The sequence below is a fragment of the Oryza brachyantha genome, chromosome 11, assembly GCF_000231095.2.
Source record: "Oryza brachyantha chromosome 11, ObraRS2, whole genome shotgun sequence".
Lineage (NCBI taxonomy): Eukaryota > Viridiplantae > Streptophyta > Magnoliopsida > Poales > Poaceae > Oryza > Oryza brachyantha.
Window position 1 is genome coordinate 12,949,207 of NC_023173.2, and position 9,862 is coordinate 12,959,068.

Sequence of the window (9,862 nt, forward strand, 5' to 3'; positions counted from 1 at the left end):
GACAGAGGAATTCAGTATGTCAAGTGGAAAAAGGAATAGACGGAGTATTTATACTTTTGATTCCTGGGCAGGTGGAATCTTACAATATTTTGGGTGTTTAGTTTTCAAAAATTTTTTACAAAAATATCACATCAAATCTTATTTGGACATCTAAATGGAGCATTAAACAATGATAAAAAACTAATTGCACGGTTAGAGGAAAATTCATGAGACAATCTTTTAAGCCTAATTAGTCCATAATTAGTCATAAATGCTACAATAACCCACGTATGCTAGTGATGAATTAGTTAGGCTCAAAAGATTCGTCTCATGGTTTTCAGGCGAGCTATGAAATTTGTTTTTTCATTCGTGTATAAAAACTCCTTCTAATGTCCTGTAAAACGTCCGACCTGACAGCTAAAAATTTTCTTTTCACAAACTACCGAGGCCTTGTAGCGGCTACTAAAGAAACATCTAGGTGTGCCTACCATCAAGAAAAACAATGTCAACATTCATAAATTGTGCTTTGCCTTTCGACGGTCATGAGTAGTTTTGGGGTGGAAATGATGTTTATCTCTAATTGTATCAACATGATATATTAAAAATTTAAATAACATATACACTACATTGCTGCTAGTACACCAGTCCTAGTACTCTATCTTTCAATTAACTCCTATTTGTCTCTTCCATTTCTTACAATTTATATAGAGGTTTGCCTCTTGTACCTAGGTATTGTTTCTCTTCTATGTTATGTCTTATCTCCATATGTTACCTTGGGGCTAGTGTTTAACATTATCTTCTAGGGGAATTATAAATTTATTACTTGTTTGAATTGCTATTGTAAAACTACACTAAGAAATTACAAAAATACCACTAAATTTGTTATTTTAGTGGCATACTTGTAATATATAAAAATCTATAACAAATTTGCAAAAATTCTCTCTTTTAACTCTATATTTACAAAGTTCAAGGTAGAACAACATCTGTCGACCTAGTTGCAGTTTTAGGATAAATGATAAAATCTTCGTGTTGTTTTTTTTTTTGAGTGGAAGACTACCAGGCAAACACGCCAAGCAGTATATATATTAAAGCAAATAAAAAGAGGTTAGAGTTACAAAAGGTTGAGCCTTCAATCTAAGTTTACGACGATTGCAACAAGTCAGAAACCAGAGTTTTAAGTCTTCGTGTTGTTGAAACATGAGACATAATAAACCTTATTATTAACAAAATATTAGGATTTAGAAACAGAGTGAGTATTTATACTTTTGATTCCTGGGTAAGTAGAAACAGAGTGAGTATTTATACTTTTAATTCCTGGGTAAGTAGAAACGGAGTGAGTATTTATACTTTTGATTCGTGGGTAAGTAGAATCTTACTATATTTTGTAGCAGCTACAAAACATATCTGGGACCACCTGAAGTTGATCAAATGTTTGAAATTTTTGTATGTGTCAATCAAATCCATCAGCCATTGGATCCGCATCCACAGTACAATACACATAAAAATAAAACTCAAGTCCACAAAATGAGTTGGTTCATGGGACGCCTGTTACAATGGGTTTTGATTCTTTTTTTTTTTTAGGCCACCGACGAGCGAGGTTTCATTTGTTATTTTTTGGCCTTATCTTGTAAACCACGTCGGATGTGCTTTTTTTTTAAAAAAAAATACTAACTCTTTCCCTAAATGTTTGACGCCATTAGCTTTTTTATATATGTTTGACTAGTTGTCTTATTCAAATTTTTTTATCAAATATGTAAAGCTATATATATATATATAAATATATTTAACAATAAATAAAATGATAGAAAAATAATTAATAATTATATAAATTTTTTTAATAAGACGAATAGTCAAATATGTATAAAAAAGTTAACAGCATCAAACATTGAGTAACAGAGAGAGAGTACGTAAAAACAACCCATTAAAATTAAAATAATCACAAGCATTCAGCAACAAAACATTGATGATGAAACACATGACTAGCACACATACACTGCTATTTTTTTTTATTAAACTTGCATCAGATAAACCTTGATCTCTCATGCATGGCAGTTGATTGAGCCCTTCATTTGCTTGATCTTACTAACCTTGTTTTTTTTTTCGTTTCGATGTACTATTCCACAGGTATAAAAGAAATTTCTGCACATGAATATACAATATCCGTAGTAAGCTCGTTACCCCAATGTACAAAAAATTACTTAGCTAATTTGGTCCATTGCTTAATAATTTAGTAAACATATTTTCCGTTGATCATGCAATTATTGAAAAAAGAAACATACAAGCGACAAAACCTATTGAAACTATGGTCGCACTTAATTTATATTCAAGTTATACTGTGTTTACGATAAAATTGCTTATTGTCATGCTATGCAACTATAGGTTAACCTCTATGCAATTTACGATTTTATTAGTTTTTTGTAAGATGTCTCCGTCAATCCATTTCTTAGATCATATCGCTCACTAGGACATAAATAACGACACATGTATATACTTTTAAATAGAGGAATGTATAGTTTTACTTCTCCATCCCATATTATTTTTGGACCACTGTTGTCAAATGAGATACGCGGGAGTATAAACATATGTGAACCCTCTAACCCTCCGATAACCCTCCGATAAAATTAGATCATTGATTCAAAGTTATTTTATTACTACTACGGAGCACCATAGCAGGGCCCCTGCTAAACAGCTGCACATTCTTCAAAATATATCTTTGGTTGTGACACATAAATATACTTTTAACTTCTATTGAAGAATATTTGCTTATATATGTACTATGTATATATAGGTCAAAGTAAATATCTGTGAAGTTATTAATAGTGGCATTTTTGGAAGTTTTACCGAAGTGAAAGGAATTCTATCTCCGTCCTTAAATCTTTACAAATTTTTTTATATTTTTATGACTATATTTAGATAGCATGTAATAGACGAGGGGATGTCTCCTCGAGAGCTTAAAACAGTTTTCCAGATTTATTACTATAGTCTGACGAACACATGACTGTGGTGTGTTCATGTCTTTTCTCTTGGTTTTCATACTTCGATAATAAAATATTGACCACAGTAATGTATGAAGGTAATTATTATGCGACTGGAGGGACAATTAGTTATAAGATGATAATGAAAATGATATTTCAGGGCCGTTGATCAGCACAGAGTCTCGATTTAAGCTAATGCGTATACGTGCTCTAAAATAGATACTATGTAACTAGACTTAAAAATATTTTGAATTACTACAGTACATGTAGGCAAACTGACTTTAATTAAAATAATAATACATGAAAAGTACTATGGTTTCTGTTGCAAGAGACGGTATTAATGAAATATTAGGATTCCGTATAAGAGTGGAGGACAATTAGCTAAGATGACGATATTTAAGAACTGTTGATCAGCACAGAGTCTCGGTTTAAGCTAATGCGTACGTACTCTGAAATAGACGATGTAAATAGACTACGTAAAAATATTATGATTTAATAGAACACATGTTGGCAAATTGACTTTAATTAAAATGATACTGCATATAAAGTATTATGATTTAGTATGTCAAGTGGGAAAAGGACAGACGAATTCGGTATGTCAAGTGGAAAAAGGAATAGATGGAGTATTTATACTTTTGATTCCTGGGTAGGTGGAATCTTACAATATTTTGGGTGTTTAGTTTTCAATTTTTTTTACAAAAATATCACATCAAATCTTATTTGGACATCTAAATGGAGCATTAAACAATGATAAAAAACGAATTGCACGGTTAGAGGAAAATCGTGAGACAATCTTTTAAGCTTAATTAGTCCATGATTAGTCATAAATGCTAATGATGAATTAGTTAGGCTCAAAAGATTCGTCTCGTGATTTTTAGACGAGTTATAAAATTTGTTTTTTCATTCGTATCAAAAACTCCTTCTGATGTCCTGTGAAACGTCCGACCTGACACCTAAAAATTTTCTTTTTACAAACTACCAAGGCGCCTTGTAGCGGCTACTAAAGAAACATCTAGGTGTGCCTACCAGCGAGAAAAACAATGTCAACGTTCATGGATTATGCTTTGCCTTTCGACAGTCAAGAGTAGTTTTAGGGTGAAAATGATGTTTATCTCTAATTTTATCAACATGATATATTAAAAATTTAAATAACATATAGACTACATTGCTGCTAGTACACCAGTCCTAGTACTCTATCTTTCAATTAACTCTTATTTGTCTCTTCCATTTCTTACAATTTACATAGAGGTTTGCCTCTCGTACCTAGGTATTGTTTCTCTTCTATGTTATGTTTTATCTCCATATGTTACCTTGGGGCTAGTGTTTAACATTATCTTCTAGGGGAAATTATAATTTATTACTTGTTTGAATTGCTATTGTAAAACTACACTAAGAAATTATAAAAATACCACTAAATTTGTTATTTTAGTGGCATACTTGTAATATATAAAAATCTATAACAAATTTGCAAAAATTCTCTCAATTAACTCTATATTTACAAAGTTCAAGGTAGAACAGCATCTGTCGACCAACGAACACAGGACCGTGGTCTGTTTATGTCTTTTCTCTTGGTTTCCATACGTCGATAAAAAAATATTGACCAGATTCATGTATGCAGGTAATTATTATGACACTGGAGGAACAATTAGTTAAGATGATAATGATAATGAATCCCTACCAAACGGGCCTTAAGGGCTGTTGATAAGCACAGTCTCGATTTAAAGCTAATCCGTGCGTGCTCTATACTACGTAACTAGACTTAAAAGTATTTTGATTTAATAGAGCACATGTAGGCAAACAGACTTTATTTAAAATGATAATAAATGAAAAGTATTAATAAAATATTAGGATATAATATAAGACTGGAGGGACAATATATTAGATATGAGATGATGATGATGATGATGATATTTAAGGTCCGTTGATCAGCACATAATCTCGATTTAAGCTAATGCGTACGTACTCTGAAATAGACTATCTAACTAGACTACGTAAAAATATTATGATTTAATAGAACACATGGGGGCAAATTGACTTTAATTAAAATGATAATAATGCATATAAAGTATTATGATTTTAGTATGTCAGGTGGGAAAAAAGACACAGGAATTCAGTATGTCAGGTGGGAGTACTTTTCATTCCTGGGTAGGTAGAATCTTGCAATATTTTGTAGCAGCATAAATTATGCTTTGCCTGCCATCGAGGAAAACGATGCCAACGAGTCAGTTATAAATTATGCTTTGCCTTTCAAGAGTTTTTGGGATAGAAACGATGTTTATCTCTAATTTTATCAACATGATCTATTAAAAAATTTAAATAACATATACACTGCATTCCTGCCAGTACACCAGTGCTAATACTCTATCTATCAATTACTACTCCATTTCATAACGTAAGATGTTTGACATTTTTATTGCAATGTTTAACCATTCGTCTTATTTAAAAATTTAGTGCAAATATAAAAAATAACAAGTCGTGCTTAAAGTTCTTTTGATAATAGAGTAAGTCATAAGCAAAATAAATAATATTTCCATAATTTTTTAAATAAAACAAATGATCAAACATTACAAATAAAAAAGTCAAATATCTTATATTATGATATTATGAAACAGAGAGAGTAACTCTTATTTTTCTCTCCCATTTCCTAAAATTTATATAGAGGTTTGCCTCTTGCACGAGGGTTTGCACGAGGGTGACTCCTCTTTTTTCTCTTAATTGTATGTTCTGCTTTAACTCCATATGTTACCTTGGGGCTAGTCTTTAACATTATCTTCTAGGGAAGATTGTAAATTTACTACTTGTTTGAATTGCTATTGTACAACTACACTAAAAAATTATAAAAATACTACTAAAATTATTATTTTAGTGGCATACTTGTAATACAGAAAAATCTATAACCAATTTGCAAAAGATTCCATCTTTTAACTCTATATTTGCGAAGTTCAGATGTAGGGCTGAAAACGGAGCAAATATAGATGGATAACACACATACCGTATTTGTTTTCATATTTTTAGACGGATACAGAAACTGATATGAATATCTCAAATACAGAAACAAATACAAATTATCTCGAATACAAATAAGGATCGGATACAGTCGAACACGAATACGAAAATAAATATTTCTTGGAACATACGAACCACTCGAACCATTCGTAAAGACAAACAGCACCACATATATATAGCTAATTTAATCGAGATAGTTGTCATTTTAGGCCTCATTATAGATTAAACACGTTACATTTATTTTCACGGGTAACAGATAAGTGACATAAATCCACCACATATTACATACTGAGTTCAACAAATACTGAGTCTAATAGCACAAAAGCTTAAATTGGTTGATGGGCCAGACCTGGAATCAAGTGGGCTGAACTGATTTCAGGTGTTCACGGATATCAACTCATTGCAATCTTCGGATATCTGCTCATTACAATCTTCGGATATCCGTCGGAATATCCGTATCCGTCGGAAACTGCCGTACCATATTCGTATTCGTATCCGAAGAAAACTATTCGTATTCGTATCCGTATTCGAATTATCCGGAAAATATCCGCTCCAAGCTACCTCCATATTCGTTTTTTTTCGGAGCGGACGGAACCTATCCGCTCCCCTGTTCAGAAGTAGAACTAACATCTGTCGACCTAGTTGCAGTTTGAACATAAATGATAGAATATTCCTGTTGTTGAAACTTGAAATACTTATAAACCTTATTGTTAATAAAATATTAGGATTTAGTATGTCTTGTGGGAAAAAGACCGTGGGACGTGCCAAGTGGAAAAGAAACAAAGGGAGTATTTATACTTTATACCACCTATTGATTAAGCGTTTGAAATTTTTTGTATCTGTCAATCAAATCCCATCAGCCATTGAATCTGCATCCACGGTGCAATTCGCAAGGTAACATGCAAAAGAAATTGACTGAAAATACAAAGCTGCGCATGCTGCCAATGAATGCAATATATCAACATGTGGCGATTAACATGCCTAATAAGGATCTTGCATGAGCCACTGATTTTGGCTAACACATGCATTTGCATATACTTGTAATTAATTAAACAACAACGATTACAAAACTACCCAATTGACTAATCCGTATCAGCTGCATCAAGGGCACTAAAACCTCATTGTTAATCCCAAATAGCCATGTGAAAATTTTAATTAGTCACCAAAAGCAGCTCATGCACACCAGTATAATGATCAATGAAACTAACCAGGAGAGAAGATAACAAAAAGCAGTAAAGTGGAAAAGGAAGGTGGCCCTAACACATTTTCTCCCTGAAGGAACAAAAACACGAAAGCAAGATTGGTCAGTTCATCCATCTTATTGGACAGGCTAGTAGTGCTAGTTGAATGAGGGCTTGCATGAGGGTGACTCCTCTTTTTGTCTTGTATGTTATATTTTAACTCCACATGTTACCTGGGGCTCGTGTTTAACGTTAGGCAAAATTTGCTATAAGGCATCAAAAAACGCGTAATTAGCCGGTGGATATTGTAAGAGCACGAATTTACTGCAAGCCATCACAAAAATATGGTAATTAACTGGTAGACACTTCGACCATTATTTTATTAATTTCGGAGTAAAAATTTTAAAAATAACGAGATTGCACTTGGTGGCCAACCTATTATATCGACCGGGCCCGGTCGAACCAGATCCAGTCGGTCTCGGCGCTGCATCACACCCGAACCCTAGCCTACAGGGTGACTGAGCAGGCGGTGGTGGTGGTGACCCGGCTACGGCGAGGGCCGCAGTGGCCCGGCTACCGAGAGCAATCTCATCATTTTTTAAAAAAATTACTCTAGAATTAATAAAATAATGGTTGGAGTGTCTACCAGGTAATTACCATATTTTTGTGGTGCCCTGTAAGAAATTCGTGATCTTTCGGTGTCTACCCGTTAATTACGCGTTTTTTGATGCCCTGTAGCAAATTTTACCTTAACATTATCTTCCTGGGAAAAGTGTAAATTTGCTACTTGTTTTAATTGCTATTTTAAAACTACACTGAAAAATTACAAATATAACACTAAAATTATTATTTAAGTGGCATACTTTCAATATAGAAAAATCTATAACAAATTTGCAAAAGCTTCTATCTTTTAACTCTATATTTGCAAAGTTCAGAGGTAGAACAGCATTGTCGACCTAGTTGCAGTTTAAGGATAAATGATAAAATCTTCATGTTGTTGAAACTTCGGAGACGATTAACCTTATTGTTTGGCTTTTGTTTTTCTTATAAGTTAAACTTTAAACTTCTAAGCTATTTAGATGTTTTCCATTATCGCTATTTTTTTAATCTTTTTTTTATCATTAAAAACACGTACACCGTTTGACTCGTTTCTCTTAGAAAACCAAACAATAACCATCGATTATAGTATTTATTTTTCTTGTTGTGTTGGTGACAAATTAAATTAACCAGCGTGTCGGGCTTGAGTAAAAGTGGGTGTTTGTTATCTGAAGCGAAAAACGTAGCAATAAATTAGTACATGATTAATCAATTATTAATTATAAAAAATTGTAAAGTAGATTAATATAGTTTTTTCAAAACAACTTTTCTATATATTTTTTTAAGAAAATACATTATTTAACCATTCAGAAAACCTGTATGCGAAAAACGAGGTAATCTGGGTTAATACAGGGTGCCGAAGGTGGCCTTAGTTTGTTTCTCCGGTAGCTTCTACTCTCTAGTTTATGCTCTCGAGCAAAGAAGTCGTCAGCACAGCTCAGTAATAAATAGTATATTAGGTCGTGTATCATGGGACTATAACCTATCGTTTTTTATATACACGTTTATTTCGTGTTTATATATGGTAATTGACTTCAATGACTGTTTAGAATATATTAGGGCATCCGTAAGAGAATGCGAATATTTTAACTTCTAAAAATTTATATTCCATTCATCTAAAAAATTAGACATAAAAATTATGCTCTCCCAACAGAAATCTAAAAAACGAATAACTTGTACTAAGAACAAGTATTCTTGCCCCATATTTAGAACACAAGTGAGTTAGTTTTAGGCATATGTAAATATTAGGAATGCTTTTAGAAACTTGTTAGAGATATATTTTCTTACTCAATTCCTAAATTTTAGTTTTAGAGATCAAGTTTAGACATCTTTTAAAGATGTTCTTAGAAATCCAGTTATAACAACAACGAATTCGTAGGAATTAAAAATATTATTGTTATAACAAATAATTTACGATATATTCTAGATGTGTTATTTGTAGTAATATAGTAAATAAAATTATAATCTGAAATGCCTAGCCCATGTCTCGGCTTAAGAAAACAGTGAGCTTAATTAGCGGTAATATTTGCTGAAAGCTCCATCGTTTACTTGTCTAACTTGTAAGCCGCTATCAGAATTAAATTTCAAAAATTACTTTTAGAGTTGATTTTTTTAATGAGCTTTTGGAGTTGATTTTAGGGGTACTTAATAAGTTGTTACGGCTTATAATCAACTGCAGGCTAAACAGTGAGTCTTTTAATTTTTAACAGAAAGTTTATGTATAAGGTAGTAATGTATCTTTAGTTTTGTAAAAAACTGTTTTACCTTGATGAAATTCATTTCACTTAAAGAAAGATTATCCTGTGAGACAGTAGAACAGGCATAGGGGTGATTGTGGCCACATATTTACAAACAAAAAATAACTTATAAATAAAACTTTTATATTTGTATTCTTTGTGATCTAAAAGCTAAGGCTGAAAAATAAACTTCGGTAAAAAAATGCCAAACTTAACTCCAAATTTAAGGGTGAAAATTTATATTTTGGGTTATAAGCAGAATTAGAAGCGAAAAGATGGGGTGATAGGCTCAACTACCGTTATTGTCTCAAATTCTCACATAAATACATTACCGGTTATGTGGAGATTTTGAGTTGATTTTGGGAAGTTCTGAATTTTTGTTGGACCA